The sequence below is a fragment of the Sorex araneus genome, chromosome 3 (genome assembly GCF_027595985.1).
Source record: "Sorex araneus isolate mSorAra2 chromosome 3, mSorAra2.pri, whole genome shotgun sequence".
Lineage (NCBI taxonomy): Eukaryota > Metazoa > Chordata > Mammalia > Eulipotyphla > Soricidae > Sorex > Sorex araneus.
The window spans coordinates 201,191,812-201,206,963 of NC_073304.1; the positions used below are offsets into that span (position 1 = coordinate 201,191,812).

Genomic DNA, 15,152 nt, shown 5'->3' on the forward strand with positions numbered 1-15,152 from the left:
TGTCCATCCAGTTCTCCCAGAAAAAGGTATCATTGCAACCGCCACCAGTACCACATGTCACCTCCTCACTATCCTTTGGCCCACACTCCCACGGCGACAGAGCCAGAACTATGATGGTGCCCAAGATATTCTGCTTTGGCTACTGGAAAATGGAGTTGCCATTTGCTGGCTGGGTGGCCCACAGGTCTGGAGCAACATCCGGTGCTTTCACAGCCCTGTGTTCATTAGCATTGAGCTATAAGGGACCTAAAGAGCTGTAGTGGGGCCTGGGCAGGACGCAGATCAACATCCTCTCCTCTCTTAGTCCAGGTCTGTCCTGAGAGCAGAGGGATACACCCCTCTAGTAAAGCAGCTCCCAATCCAAGGAAGAGCAGCTGCAGATCTGCCCTTCCTCCTACAGAGGGCGCTGCAGGCCCTCCTGTGTCTTCATAGAAGGCTAAAGTCCTGGATGTCACAGAACCAAGGAGGTGACCTGGTCATTCCCCATGGTGTGGCCTCACTGGCAGCAGGAAACAGTTCCTGCAAGAAGGCAGGACTCCTCCTCTGCCATCTCTCCTTTGACTCGTGGTTTCTGCACACTCAGCTCCAGTGCAGGTGAGGGGCCACCCCACCACCCAACTCTTTCCCAGAGGCTGAACCCCCTCTCCCCCCTTCCCCTGTCTGCTGACTGGGTTCCCTGAGATGCCCTGTCTTCCTCCGGAACCCAGATGCAGGTTCTGAGATTTGTCATCTTCACGGGGGTCGTACCTGGCTTCCCTGCACGGCTGTTTTTGTGCTGTGTGATGGCTGTGTGGAGAGGTTGGTGTTTGCAGGGTTCAGTGGTGGAAAGAGCAGAGCTCCTTCAGCCTGGAGGGAGGGAGGGATCTAGAGAAAACTGTGACATACATAACCCAACTAAGCCGACAAACCTTAGTCCCTGGGTTTATTATGAAAAAACAACACATAAATCTGAAGTGATACACACAATTTTCTTTGAGGGTGATGGTAGGGTATGTCCTTGAAAATATGGTGACACTCGTTATTTCTCTAGTATTTCTGTCGATATTGAGATTAGCTAGAGCACACACCAGACATCTAACATTCTTTGCTGTGGCTGTGAGGACTTGGGGGTGTGAAGGGCCCATATGGAGCTGGGAGTTAAGTTGGGGCCTTCATTGCCACCACTAAACATAGCAGATTGTACCCCCACAGCTACATAGGGTCTCTTGGGCACAACTAGGAACGATCCCTGGGATGAGGGCCTGGAGGCAAACCCTTGGCACCACTGGGCGTCCCCACTAACCCCAAACCAAACCAAATCTAACCAAAGCAAACAGTGTATCCAGAGAAAGTTGCAGGAGCCATGGGGCAGGTGAGGGAGCAGGAAATACAGGGCCCCTTATTAGTCACGAAATCCTTCCTTCATCTCCGCCAGCTTGTACTTCAGCACTAGGGACTTGATGCAGAGCAGGACCTTTTTGTTCCGAACGTCTGCACAGGTCATCCTGTTATCCTTAGTTATGAAGCTGGGAGTGAAGGAGAGGAAGATTGCACACTGAGAAATTCTATGAACTTGGGAGACCCCCCCTTCCCGTCCAGGGCTCCCCACCCAATCCAGCCTCCTGCTTCCTTTCTCTGCTCCTGGAGCCCAGAGCCTCTCTGGTGTCTCCTCTCTTGTCCTTTCTTTGGTGAGCTTAACTCCTAGGCTCTTCTCTTCCCCAATCTCTCCTCCCTTGGGGGCCTCCCTTGGGATCACCCCTCCAGGCTGGAGAGATTCAGGGAATTTCCCTGACACTGTCTATCAGGTCTCCTCTCCCAGCCACCAGAGCACATGGCCCGTGATCGGACACTTACACAATTCCCCGGTGGGGGCACGCTTTGCTGGATTTATAATAATCTTTCATTCTCGAACAGACGAAGTTCTTGTACTTACTGAGGCAGCAGCCAAAGTCCTCATGGAAAACTGCAGACAAGAAAAGGCCATTTCAGGAGAGAATCTGTTTGTAAAGGGGTCAGGTCCTTCCCTTCAATCCTCCAAAGTTCTGGGGAGAACAAAGGCTGCGGGACTCCAAGGACATTTTTTTTCTTCCTTCATGGACTATTTGCTTTTCCTTGCTTCCCTGGGCAGGGCCAGAGGCTGAGCTCTGTGTGTGTGTATGTGTGTGTGTGTGTGTGTGTGTGTGTGTGTGTGTGTGTGGTGACCCGCGCAGGACCAAAGCAGTGCCAGGATCATCTGTCCCAGCAAAGGAAGGATGTGATGGTGATCACGCATCAGCCTGTCCATGGGAACTCACCAGGGACGACCAGGTAGTAGAAGGTCATAGATGACGAGGAACCTGGGGCCTGAATAGATCTTTCTTGGAGATAGTCACCACCCCCAGCACCCTCCCCTGCATCCACACCCACATCCCGCAGAAAAGGTGGGCAGCAACCATGGGCAGGTGTGTCTCAGGTTGGCCCCCTCAGCTCTCGACCACACTCCCCCTTTACCATATATCTCAGGTTCAGCTTCAAGCGTAGACATGGTCGTGGGTCCTATTTGGGAGACAGACAAGGGGGTGAGAGAGAGACAGAGAGGCACAGAGTCTCAGTGTGTCCACCCAGTGTCCCCCTGGCTCACTGGTTTATGTCACTTACCCCAACAGCCTCAGTGCTGTGGAGTATGTGAGCAGTTTCTTCCTTTTTACAGCTGAGAAGCAGTTCACTGCGTGTCTACATACCACTTTAATACCAAGCATGCAATCATTTGTCCAAGACTGCTCTGGCTGCTCTCACCTTTTGACTGATGACTCCAATGCTCTTTGAACCATGGTGTAACAGTGTCTCCTATCTGCTTCCAGACTTTGAGGAATAAGTGGAATTGGAATTACTGGGTCATAGTGAATATTCTTTCTAGAATCTGAAGAATCAATATCCTTGTAATCGCCTAGTATCAAACTTGTGGATAAGGCAACAACAAAACTTCTTTCTCATTTCCAGTTACCAATGGTATAGCTAGAGCTTGTAAAATTAAAATTTTAATGGTCTTATAGTCCTGTAACAGCTTCCTAACTTGGTTATGTGCTAATTCTTCCCCTTACTAGCTATGTAAGCTCGAAGGAAAAATCAACAAGACTGAAATGTCTGAGTTTTGTTGTTTGTGAATGAGAGTAATGATGTGAACGACGAAACTGGGTTATCTGAGAATAGTCTATCCTTCATGGTTACTAGGACGATCCAATGTGTTTATCCAGAAGATGCAAGGAGCAGTTCCTACTTGCAGTGGGAAGTACTAGGTATGTGTTTCTAGACGAGTACCTAGATTAGGTAGGTGAACTTGGGGGACGTCACTTGCCTGGCTGCTTGTATTTCCTTTACAAAATGATCATTTTTCACTAGATGATGAACTTCGATAGCTAAAACTGTAGAATTCTCTGCCTCTTTTTCTGAATTTTCAAATAACTCTTGTTATTTTCATTTACCACTAGTGGTTTTATGTCATCTAGAAGCAGCTATCAAATCATTCAGGTCATGAAAAGGAAGAGATGAACTTCTCTAAGATCAGTTAGTCATCTGTGTATGACTTTGGAGTCAGAGAGAGAGAGAGAGAGAGAGGAGAGGGAGAGGAGAGAGAGAGATCTCCCTACTACTACAGATATTTTTGTTTATTTATCGTAATTATTTATTTCCCTCTCACCAGGTGTCCCAAACAATGAAGGGTTGGATTGAATTGCAGATCATCAAAGATAAAGCTCAGAACTGTCTCTTGCACTGAGCATTTCCAATGCCATTGAGCCATCTTCTGGGCCCCTTACCTCCTCGGGATCCCCAAGACCAGAGCTGTCAAGCTTGCCTCATTGTGTGCTAAAGAAAGAGAAATCTTTGGGCTTGCCATGCCAATAGTCTGCTGTAGGATCTCCCTGCTAGTTTTTAGGGGAGACCCTATCTCAGCACCCATCTTTCCACCTCACTATTCTGAGCCCTCACCTTAGCCTTGCACTTATCTACACATTAAAGTAGCTTTCCCAGGATCTAAGCTCCTCCCAAGACCCAGGGAGCCAGGAACCTTGAAGACCATAGCTAGTGATCTATAAGATGAAGAATGACCAGAACAGAATTATAGGCTAACTCATGTGAGATTTTTTTCCTTAAACCCTAGCTAAAGATGTTAGAGCACCTGAAGTTCTGGAGCATCTAGGAAAAACAGACAACACATAGTGGTCCTGTTAGTATTACAAGAAAGGAAGCAAACCTCTTTACTTATAAAGCCCGAGACAAAAGGCTTCTAAAAGCATTTCACTCGGAATTCCCTTCTATTCTGAAACTTTCTTCAATAAACACTGGCTTCTCAGAATCTGGAAAAAACCCGAATGCCCCAGAACGGATGACTGGTTGAGGAAACTTTGGTACATCTATACAATGGAATACTATGCAGCTGTTAGAAAAAAGGAGGTCAAGAATTTTGTAGTTAAGTGGATGGGCATGAAAAGTTTCATGCTGAGTGAAATGAGTCAGAAAGAGAGAGACAGACATAGAAAGATTGCACTCATCTATGGTATATAGAATAACAGAGTGGGAGACTAACACCCAAGAACTGTAGAAATAAGTACCAGGAGGTTGACTCCATGGCTTCGAGGCTGGCCTCACGTTCCGGGGAAAGGTCAACTCAGAGAAGGGATCACCAACTACATTGTAGTCGAAGGCCATGTGGGGGAAGGGAGTTGCGGGCTGAATGAGGGCTAGAGACTGAGCACAGCGGCCACTCAACACCTTTATTGCAAACCACAACAGCTAATTAGAGAGAGAAAACAGAAGGGAATGCCTTGCCACAGTGGCAGGGTGGGGTGGGGGGGAGATGGGATTGGGGAGGGTGGGAGGGACACTGGGTTTACGGGTGGTGGAGAATGGGCACTGGTGAAGGGATGGGTTCCCAAACTTTGTATGAGGGAAGTATAAGCACAAAAGTGTATAAATCTGTAACTGTACCCTCACGGTGATTCTCTAATTAAAAATAAATACATTAAAAAAAAATAAACACTGGCTTCTTATTTCTTTAAACTTTGTGTGCATCTAGTAGATATTCTTCTACAACCAGGATACTCTGGGAAGATCAGGGAGACCTAGAACTGCCCATGTTCTCATATCACCACCAGACTTTGACTTCCCAATCGTGCTCTAGCCAGGTGGGGGCTGTCAGCCACTGAGGCATCCCCACCTTGGGTCCTGCCGCTGCTCTCAGACAAGAGTAAATCACAGCCATGTCTAGAGCAGGGTCTGTCACGGGAGAAGAAAGTTGTCCCCTAGTGTGTTCTCCTAGACCAGGAGTGACCACAGACCGGGTCATCCATGAGAAGGCCATTGGACTCACCTTGGGTGACCGGGGCCGGGATCCCGCGGGCAGCCCCAGCCAGCAGGAGCATAAGGAGGGCAGCTGCAAAGCACTTCATCTTCCTGATTGTCGGGTGGTTCCCTGGCTCCAGCACGCAGTTTGCAGATTCTCTTGGATCCCAGCTCTGCCTTGTTTTTATAAGAAGAGGAGGAGCATGGGCAGATTTAGAATGTTGTTCACTGCCTGGATTATAGACAACACAGTCTTTCACAAAATGGTGCAACGATTGGAAAAGCCACAGGATATAGAGGGTAAAAAAAAAAAAAAACTGGTTTCTGTCCCAACTGCCCCATGGATAGTGAAAAGAGAGAGGGAAAGTCTATGAAGGAAACTTCCTCTAGTAGATTTACTGAATTGCCACATCAGAGCTCTCCCCAGAGTTGATGACCGCTGAGTGCATAAATAGCATATTTACAGGGAAACTATCAGAGGGGGTCCCCGACTTTGAAAATCAAGTCATTTAATTGCTCATGGAAAATGAAGAGGTCCCAATCTTGAGCTTATAGCTCCCTTTGCTGAGTAAATACCCTCTGCCATTCACTGAGTCTCCTTACTTTGGGGTAATTAAGTGTGTGCTGATACGTTTGATTCCCATATCCCATAGATTCACATCATTTAGAGCTCACATTACTGCACTGTAGCACTGCATTGTTGTTCTGTTGTTCATTGATTGGCTCGAGTGGGCACCAGTAACATCTCCATTTTGAGAATTGTTGTTACTGATTTTGGCATATCGAATACACCATGGGTAGCTTGCCAGGCTCTGCTGTGCGGGCAGGATACTCTTGGTAGTATGCCGGGCTCTCGAGAGGGATGGAAGAATTTACCCCGGGTCGGCTGCGTGCAAGGTAAATGTCCTACCTGCTGTGCTATCACTCCAGTCCACATCATTTACTATAAAAAGAATCCCTTGGCCTGTGTATGTTGTGCAAATATCTTATCATCTGAGTCCAAATTCCATAGACCTGAAAGCATAAGGTTGGCAAAGACATTAGTGATTGGGTTAAATGCCCATATATAGTGTTGATACTTTTGAACTTGAAAGTTTCCCATGAAATAGAAGCAGGCAGCCAGTATAAGTCTGTATTTTCTCCTGGAAAGCAGGTGCCTAATTGACACTTGGCATCTACTTCTGGTTTGACATCAATGGTGACAATACTTACCACATCACTTTGACCTTGTCATTGTAACCTCGGCTCATTACCTTAGCCCATAGGAGAGGCCAGTTGACATGCTCAGGATCAGTCATTTTGCCCATATGCTCATCCAATGCCCTCTGCTCTGCTCTTCATTGGCTTCCATCCACACTTTTGTTCAGGGTTCAATCCTTGTCCAATCCTTCTAGATGACACAGGCCTGAAGATTGCTCAAGCTCCCGTGTTTTGGAATTTTGTCCTGATCAGACTTGGAAAAACCGAATAATCACTCACAAAACTTAGAAGGAGGATTTACTCCTAATGGTAGACCCAGCTGAGCTCATGCTCTTTCAGACTGGGCCCAGAACCAAGACCATAGCTCAGTGTTATAGAGTGTTGATGGCGAGAGGGACAGCAGGTGGAGAGTACAGAGCAGAAGTTCCTAAGTATGTTACTCACACGACAGGGCATCAATCCAAAGTCTCCGAGTTCATTCTATGGCCACAAGATTGATATATCAAGGTCATCCAGGGCACATCCCAGAGTAGCAGTCTCCTTCTGGAAGCCTTTTATACCTCCAGCTGCTCTGCTATTCGTGATGGAGGCAGGGGGAACAGATATCCATTCCCTCAATCCTTGGGCGGGGGCGGGGGTGAGGGATAGGAGTCTTTATTCCTCTTCACCTGATGCATCAATAAACATCGCAGCAGCGGAGAATTGCTGATGTAGAAGGTGCTGCCAGTGTGAAGACCCTGTGAGGTGGTGGGACTCTGTGGAGCTGGACAGTGTAGAATGTACGCTATCATCCCACAGCTGTGCCCCCCTGTCGACCCTCTCTTGTCATTCTTGTCCAGAGTAAGAGACAGTAAGGCTGATTTGAGGTTTCTGAAACAGACTGAATGCAGGTTGGTTCAGTGAAAGAGATGGAGGGGGTTGGTGTTTGCTCAATATTCTGCTGTTTCTGCACCCCTGCTTCAGAGAATCACCGTTCCGAGCCAGGCACTTCTTTGCTGTACCACAACTTTCTCTTGTTGTGTCACTGACTATCACAGAGGACCTTCAAAACCCAAATGGGATCAATGTAGTACTGAGTGTGGCCTTAGCATAGGGCAGGCTGGGATCCTCTATGTGGCTGCTTTAGCCTCAGTTCCCCAAAGACATCCTGACAGCAGCCAGAGCATCCTAAGCACTGGCCATGTCACAGGTAAGGGGCTTTGGGCAGTGTGAACACCGTCCTCCACAGAGAGTGAGGTGCTTCTCCCTCCAGAGGCTTTCTGGAAGCCTTTCCAGTCCAGCCTGGGCCCTGCGTCCTGAGCTCTGCCATGTGCACTGTTCTGACCACACCCCATGACACAGGCTGGCTCTGTGTGCTTTTCCTGTGCACGCTGAGCTCCCCTACACTACTGGGGCCTGGGGGTTTGAATCATCCCAGGGATGCTCCCTTGTTCTTCCTGGAGTCACTCTTGCTCTCTCAGATCTGCTCCTCCTTATTGGATGTTTTCTTCTGGTTCTTTCAGCTTCTCCTCTTAGCCTTTTCTTTTTCAGTGTGTCTGTGCTCTGAATTATCAGAAAGTCTGTTTCATGCGCTGTGCCTGGGAAGGGAAGGATCTTTCCTGCAGAGAATGCTGTTCTACTTCACTTGGTGCTTGTTGTTTTTCTTTTTGGCCAACTAGTAAATCTCACATCCCCTTCGTAACAAGTAGACATTATGCCTCCAGTTAAAATGCCCTTCTACCTCCTCTGCCTATCTTCTAAACCAGAGAACACCTCCATCCTAATACTGTGTGGGGGCCTAAGAGATGCCTCAGTTGGCAGAGCACATGCTTTGCTCGGAGGAGGCCAGAATTCTATCCCCAGCACCACACGGTCTCCCAGGTATGGGGAGTTACCCAAGCTCAGACCTCAGAGAAGCCTCTAAGTACTGGGTGTGACCCACAAACAAACAAACAAACAAACAGAAGCAAAAGAAAACAATACCAGTGCTGTTACAGTCAAGAGCTTGGCTCAGTTAAGAACAGAATGGTCACTTCTGCACACAGCAGGGGCTAGGGGGTAGCAGAAACCTCAGTGACAGACATTTACCTGGATCCCTGCCCGCAGATGGCACAAATGCACAGTGTTGCCACTTTAGGGCTGTGGTGCCTTGCTGTGAAGGGAGAGCAGGGCACAGGCCCAAATCCCTGGTGTGTATCGTGTCCTGGCAGGGGGCCTGCTCCCGACTCAGTGCTCAGCCATGAACTTCCAAAAACTTTCTGACACTCAAGGCAAATCCTGAGTTTTATTTCTCCCTGGTGCTGCAAATCATGTAGCCACGGTGGCCATGGGCAGCATGGAGGAAACAATCACTGGTTTGGAGCAGCAGAGAAGGGGCCCTGGTGTGGTTCATGGGATTCCTGAACAGGAAGTTATAGACTGAGACCGGGCCAGAGCTCATGGGGAGAAATCTTCTGTGAAGTCCTGAGGCAGGAGATAGCTGGTCTGTGAGAGGAACTCAAGGGAAGGGCCTGTGGTCACTCAATGAAGGTTGATCCAGAGGGGCAAGAAACAGGGAAATGGAGAAAGGAGCCTGTGACTTCATCAGGAGGTTCCCTCATGTTTGAGCCCCTTCCCTTGCTGGTATCCAAGGATGGTTCACATCTAAGGACAGTGACTGAGCCATGGGGTGTGGCCTTGCCTCAGCCCACATGGACCAGTTCTCCTTGCAAGCAGAAGCTCCCAGCACCCTCCCAACGGAGGAACAGTTGGTGGGTGGGGTGTGGATGCTTCCAGAACTCCAGTGAATGGGCTCCCCTCAGTTGCTGCCCCACAATGGAGGCCTCACTCACCCCATTACTGCCCTGTAGTGAGTTCTGGTGGATCTGCTCTGGGCCAAGTTGCCTTCCAGTTTCTCTCAGTCTTATCTGATCTTAGACTCTCGTGGTGAGTCTGGACCCCTTCTTGGACTATTTATTTAAAAGTATAAATCCCAGTCCTCCTCTTTGACAAACACAGAAATCTTTCCTGGACTCTTATCAGTTTTATGTTCCTTTCATGTCTTTCTCAAGACCTCATGAACCCTTCTCTTGAAATGTAATCTTTGAGGGCCTGAGGGATGGTACATAGGGTAGGGTGCTTGCCTTCGACTTGGTCCATCCAGGTTTGGGTTTGAGCTGTGGTATGACAGAGTTCCTGAACTTGCCAGGATGGAACTTAGAGGACAGAGCCAGGAGTAAGCACAGAGCACTGTTGGGTGTGGCCCCCAAACAAACAAAAATCTCATAAAAGAAAACTCCCCTGTCTCCTGCTCTTGGCGGTTCTTTGGGGCCTAACTCTATTAATTTTAAATGAGTTCATTTTGAAAATGAACTTAACATTAGTTTGCACCATTGTAGACTTTTAGAGTATAAATGACATCTCTCAAGGTAGCCTTCCCCATGCCACCACTAGTGTTCCTGGGTCCTCCCAACACTGGGAAGACCTCTCTCTTCATCCTCCCATCCATCCCTGCCCCTAAGCTGCCACAATTTTCACTGAGTCTGAAAGCTAGTTTTCTTTCTCTTTTTGCCAGTTTTTTTGGCATGAATTACTTATATTCCACATAGTAGTAAAAATGGCCTATAATTGTCTTTCATTTCCTGATTTATTTCTCTCAGCACCATCACATCTAGTTCTGAGCCATTTCTCACAAATCAACTATTTCATTGTCTTAAGAGCCATGGAAATTCCATTGAGCATATATATATATATATATATATATGCACACACACATATATATGTATGTATACATATATGTATGTCACAGAATTATTGAATCATCTATGTATTGACATTTTAGTTGATATCATGCTCACACCCCTATCAGAATTGAGGTAACATAATTTATAATATTGTTAAAATTAATATGAGTGCATTGTTAACATCACCTTGCATTTTATGAGTGTGTGGATCCAGATTTTGTAATGATAAATTTTGGGGGAACATTGGTGCAGGAAAATGGGCACTCTGATGATCGTGACACTGAACACCTGCTTCCCTCCACTACTAAGACCCTCCCTCCCTCTCTTGTGTCTTTTCCCCAGGTAAACTCAGGTCTGTGAACCAATTCTTCAGTTCCATGTTTTATCTTTTGTGACTAATGCTTCTGTGAATATAGAAATGCAAAATGTCATTTTATTAATGCATTTCTGAGCTTTAGATGGATGCCTTGTAGAGATATACAGAATAATATGGTATTACTATTTCTACCCCTTAAGAAAATGCCATATTGTTTATAGAGACTGTATCAAATTACACTCCTGCCAACTGATACCAGGACACCTTTTCTCACTTCACCAACAATATTCAGTGATTCTGATCATTCTGACATAGGAATTCTTACCAGAATGATATGTGTCTCATTGTGGGTTTAGATGAATTTCTGTAATATAAGTGATAGTATTTTCCCCTTGCCTGTAAGTCATGTGAGTCTCCTATGGAAGTGTCTGTTCATTTGTTGCCCACTTTTTAGTTTGTTTTGATTTTGTTGTCATATGTGGCTCTATGCTCTGGGACAATCCTGGCAACACTCTGGCAACCATAGGAGGTTGCAGGGATTCAACCCAAGTTGGTTATCCTCAAAACAAATATCTACCCACTGTACTTGGCTCCAACCTGGCTTAAATTTTCTTTACATGTGTCTACTTGAGAGTGTGAGGGCCCTTGTGGTGCTGGGATCTAAGCTGGACCTTGCATGGACGAAGCCTGCCATGGGGCTCTACCCCTTGCTCCAAAATAGGTGTTTAAGAAAAAAATCTTAGTTTTGTTTAGAACTCATTGTTTTATTCTGAATTTTATGAGTCTGCAAGCCAGGTTTTGTAATGATAAATAGAACATATGCTTTCACAGTAGGAATATAAATTTGCTAATTTAGATTCTTAACTTTTTAACTTTTAAGTTTTTCTTAATGTCCTATACTTTTTTCAAAAAAAGGCATTATTTAAGAATCTATGTCCATTAATCAAACCTGAAATATAGGCAACAAGGTAAAAAATGATGATTACTGGCCTCCCCGTGTCCTGTTGGGAGGTTAAGAGGCCACTGATGGCTGAAGGGCTAAGGGGAGGCTCCACCACAGGACCCCAGACTCTTGTCCACCCAGTTCTCCTGGGAAAAGGGGTCATTGCCACTGCCACTAGCACCACATGTCACATCTTCACTACCCATGGGCCTCACTCCCACAGCAGCAGAGCCAGAACTGTGATGGTGCCCAGGACCTACTTCTTTGGCTACTGGAACATGGAGTTGCCATTTGCTGTGTAGGTGAGCCCCGGGTCTGGAGCCACATCTGGTGTTTTCGCGGCCCTGTGTTCATTAGCATTGAACTATAAGGGACCCAAAGAGCTGTAGTGGGGCCTGGGCAGGACACAGATCAGCATCTCTCCTCTCTCAATCCAGGCCTGTCCTGGGAGCAGAGGGGATCCACCCCTCTAGTAAGCAGCTCCCAATACAAAGAGGTGCAGCTGCAGATCTGCCCTTTCTCCTACAGAGGACGCTGCAGGCCCTCCTGTGTCTTCATAGAAGGCTAAAGTCCTGGATGTCACAGAACCATGGAGGTGACCTGGTCATTCCCTATGGTGTGGCCTCACTGGCAGCAGGAAGCAGTTCCTGCAGGAAGGCAGGACTCCTCCTCTGCCATCTCTCCTTTGGCTGGTGGGTTCTGCACACTCAGCTCCAGTGCAGGTGAGGGGCCACCCTCCCTCCTGACTCTTCCCCAGCAGCTGAAATCCCCCTTGTCTGCTGACCGGGCTCCCTGAGATGCCCTGTCCACCTCTGGAAACCAGATGCAGGTTCTGAGATTTGTAATTTTCACGGGGCTCATCCCTAGCTTCCCTGCACGGCTGTTTTTGTGTTGTGTGATGGCTGTGTGGAGAGGTTGGTGTTTGCGGGGTACAGTGGTGGAAAGAGCAGAGCTCCTTCAGCCTGGAGGGAGGGAGGGATCTAGAGGAAACTGACATACAAAACCCAACAGATCCAGACAAACCTTTGGTCCCTGGGTTTATTACGAAAAAAATAAAGAAAACAAAAAACAAAAACAAACACATAAATCTGAAGTGATGCACATAATTTTCTTTGAGGGTGATGGTAGAATATGTCCTTGAAAATATGGTGACACTCCTTATTTCTTTAGTGTTTCTTTCCATGTTGAGATTAGTTAGAACACACACCAGATATCTAACATTCTTTGCTGTGGCTGTGAGGACTTGGGGGTGTGTAGGGCCCATACGGAGCTGGGAGTTAAGTTGGGGCCTTCATTGCTGCCACTTAAACATAGCAGATTGTACAACAACTACATAATGTCCCCTGGGCACTGCCAGGAATAGTCCCTGAGATAAGGGCCTGGAGACAAGCCCTTGACACCAATGGGGGTCCCCACTTACTCCAAACCAAAGCAAATCTAATCAAAGCAAATAGTTTATCCAAAGACAGTCGCAGAAGCCTTGGGGCAGGTTAGGCAGCAGGAAGTACAGGGCCCCTTAATGGTCATGAAATGCTTCCAGCATCTGCACCAACTTGTACTTCAGCACTAGGGACACCATGCAGAGCTGGACATTTTCGTCTTGAGGGTCTGCACAGGTCTTCCTGTCTTCCTTAGTTATGAAGCTGGGAGTGAAGGAGAGGAAGATAGCACACTGAGAAATTCTATGAGTGAACTTGGGAGACCCCCCCCACTTCCCTCCCAGGGCTCGCCACCCAATCCTGCCTCCTGCTTCCTTTCTCTCCTTCTGGAGCCCCAGAACCTCTCTAGAACCTCCTCTCCTTTCTTCTATCAGCTTCACTCCTGGGCTATTCTGTTCCCCAATCTCTCCTCCTTTGGGACCTCTGGGATTACCCCTCTAGTCTGGTGAGATTTAGGGAGTTTCCCTGACACTGTTCATCAGGTCTCCTCTCCCAGTCCCAGAGCACATGGCCTATGATTGAACACTTACACGATACCCCGGAGGGGGCACGCACTGCTGGTTTTATAATAGTCTTTCATTCTCGAACAGACAAAGTTCTTATATTTGCTGTAGCAGCAGTCGATGTCGTGGCTGAAGGCTGCAGAAGATAAAGGGCCATTTCAGAACAGATCTGTTTATAAAGGGATCAGGTCCTTCCCCTCATCCTCCAAAGTTCTGGGAAGAACCAGGCAGAGGGACTCCAAGAACATTTTTTTCCCTCTTTCACTGACTGTTTCTACTTGCTTTCCTGGATGGGGCCAGAGGCTGACCTGTGTGTGTGTGTGTGTGTGTGTGTGTGTGTGTGTGTGTGTGTGTGGTGACTCACACATAACCAAAGCAGGGCCAGGATCATCTGTCCCAGCAAAGGAAGGATGTGATGGTGATCACGCATCAGCCTGTCCATGGGAGCTGACCAGGGACGACCAGGTAGTAGAAGGTCATAGATGACGAGGAACCTGGGGCCTGAATAGATCTTTCTTGGAGATAGCCACCACCCCCAGCACCCTCCCCTGCACCCACACCCACATCCCGCAGACAAGGTGGGCAGCAACCATGGGCAGGTGTGTCTCAGGTTGGCCCCCTCAGCTCTCGACCACACTCCCCCTTTACCATATATCTCAGGTTCAGCCTCAGGCGGAGACATGGTCGTGGGTCCTATGTGGGAGACAGACAAGGGGGTGAGAGAGAGACAGAGAGGCACAGAGTCTCAGTGTGTCCACCCAGTGTCCCCCTGGCTCACTGGTTTATGTCACTTACCCCAACAGCCTCAGTGCTGTGGAGTATGTGAGCAGTTTCTTCCTTTTTACAGCTGAGAAGCAGTTCACTGGGTGTCTATATACCACTTTAATACCAAGCATGCAATCATTTGTCCAAGACTGCTCTGGCTGCTCTCACTTTTTGACTGATGACTCCAATGCTCTTAGAACCATGGTGTAACAGTGTCTCCTATCTGCTTCCAGACTTTGAGGAATAAGTGGAATTGGAATTACTGGGTCATAGTGAATATTCTTTCTAGAATCTGAAGAATCAATATCCTTGTAATCGCCTAGTATCAAACTTGTGGATAAGGCAACAACAAAACTTCTTTCTCATTTCCAGTTACCAATGGTATAGCTAGAGCTTGTAAAATTAAAATTTTAATGGTCTTATAGTCCTGTAACAGCTTCCTAACTTGGTTATGTGCTAATTCTCCCACTTACTAGCTATGTGAGCTTGAAGAAAAAATCAATAAGACTGAAATGTCTGAGTTTTGTTTCTTGTGAATGAGAATAATGATGTGAATAGATGAAACTGGGTTATCTGAGAATAGTCTATCCTTCAAGGTTATTAGGATGATCCAACGATCCAGAGGATGCAAGGAGCAGTTCCTACTTGCAGTGGGAAGTACTAGGTATGTGTTTCTAGATGAGTATCTAGATTAGGCAGATGAACTTGGGGTAAGCACTCCCCCCCCCCCCGCAAGGAGTATTTTTTAAAATTTACTGAATTACTGTGAGATAGTTACAATCTTTCATGTTTGGGTTACAATCACACAATGATCAAATACCCATCCCTCAATCAGTGCACTTTCCTCACCACCAATATCCCCGGTATACCTCCCCTTTTCCCCCTCCCCCTGCCTCCATGGCAGACAATATAAATAATGAGTGGGGAATGTTTGTTCTGGTTTTTGAGGTATGGAATTAAGATCAAACCCTGGCTGGCCTCAGGAGC

General features: G+C 47.2%; 1 pseudogene; it reads right to left on the bottom strand.

The window, feature by feature from the left end:
* The window catches only part of LOC105943012 (vacuolar protein sorting-associated protein 72 homolog), a 37,453-nt pseudogene extending 35,152 nt beyond the window's left edge, over positions 1–2,301 (bottom strand).
* Positions 2,302–15,152: the final 12,851 nt, after the last annotated feature.